We start from the raw sequence: 1,842 nt of genomic DNA on the forward strand, positions 1-1,842 counted from the left end.
TAACACAAAATCGTGTACCCAAAGATAATTATCTTTCGCTTTCTCGACGTCATGGTAGAAAAGCGACAGCGCGCGATTACATTTAGAAGATTATTTTATAAGACAGCTCACATTAAAACCGTAATGTGTTCCTGTGATTAAAAAAAAACAGAAAGGAAGAAAGCAATAAAAACTAAAAGGATTTGCAGAGAATCCGCAACTCTATCTCTGTTCTCTATCGTAATTGTTTTTCTATCGTATCTTTTGCATGTATCGAATCCGCAAGAAATGAAATCGTGCTCTGTTAGGAGAGTATTAAATCGTTACTATGATATAATTTTTAGAGACTTGTGTCCTATCGTTTTGTTGAAATTTATCATGAAACTATCACTGGAAATCTGTCATAATTTGTAGTATATTAACGATGGGAGAAACTCAAAGTTCTTTATTGTATAAAAGAAACCTATCGTTCTCGAACGATTGTGTACGAACGATATTTGACTTGTATAATTACGATAGAAGGCGTGCATCATAATCTATCATCAAGTAGTTATACCAAGAATAGATGTTTTTCTATCGACTTCTTACAAAAAGCGTAACACGCTTTGGCTAAGTACATTCGTTAACAAAATTATCGTATAGGTAAATTTATGTCCAAATTTAGCATAATTTTAAATGAACATAATACTGCGAAACATTATCGTATTTGAAATCTTTTTTCATTTCTTTTAAAGAATTAAATCTGTACTTTAAGAAGCATTTGTCGTATTTTGAATTTATTCTTTCCTCTTCCCGTAGTCTTTTCAAAAGTAAAGACATGTTACGTCTCCAAAAAAATTGCACAATTTGACGTATCCTACGTGGACAATCAAACTTTTTTCGAAATTTCATGATATCTATCGTAAAGTATAGACTTTCTTCTGCAATGTAAAAGAAAACGGATTTTTTTCGATTTTTTTTCGCGGAGTTGCGACATATCAACGTTACCTATACATTTTTTTTAAATCGCTTGTAACGATGCACACCTGCATCGTCACTACTCCGGCCCGACCGACCATCAGTCGGGCCGTGCACCGGCGCGTTGCGCTAACAATAAACACCGAAAAACCGACACGCGTAAACAACCGATAACAAACATAAACAAAGCGAACGAAGATCACGCGAGAAGAAAACAATAGCGAGCGAGCGCCGCGAGCATGCGACGCACACGTGTACGGCGAGCGAAGACAAAGAAGCGTCAAGTATATAATCCGCGACGCCAAATTAATCAGGACCAGACCGATCCGGACCGTCAACCGAACTCGATGCTACACAGCGGAGAGCAAAGCCTACGACCGACTCGTATCTGCTTCCTCAACCTGCCAACGATCACATCCTCGCAAACCAGGACGGAAGCCAGTACGTTAGCTGTGCTCTGCCGATCTTTATCGACTCTAGTTTGCATCCCGTCGACATCCCGAACAAGGACCGAAGCCAGTAGGTTAGCTGCGCTCTGTCGAGTTTTCTCGACCCTTGTTCTCTGCCTTTCGACGAGCGAGATCGGGTGTGAATACGCCGACACATCGGCTACTCACGCCCCATCTCTTCTCTTGCGACGCCGACGGGCAAGCGAGCGCGTAGCCGTCAAAACCGCGAAGACAGCATACGATACTGTGATACGACTTCGATACCGCCGACACCGCGCGGTCCCCGCGACCAGCCACGCGAGCCGCGTACGAATCGCGAACACCGAATCGCGACACGCGACCGCCTGCCGAATCTCCGAGGCGAGCCTAGCTATCGCGCTATACGCTCCGCCTACCGACTTACCTGTCGCGGCCTACCGAAACCGCGATCCGGTAACTGGCGCCGTCACCCAGGAGC

Source organism: Odontomachus brunneus, unplaced genomic scaffold (genome assembly GCF_010583005.1).
Source record: "Odontomachus brunneus isolate Ranch 3 - 2012 unplaced genomic scaffold, Obru_v1 Obru_scaffold_268, whole genome shotgun sequence".
NCBI classification, from domain to species: Eukaryota; Metazoa; Arthropoda; class Insecta; order Hymenoptera; family Formicidae; genus Odontomachus; species Odontomachus brunneus.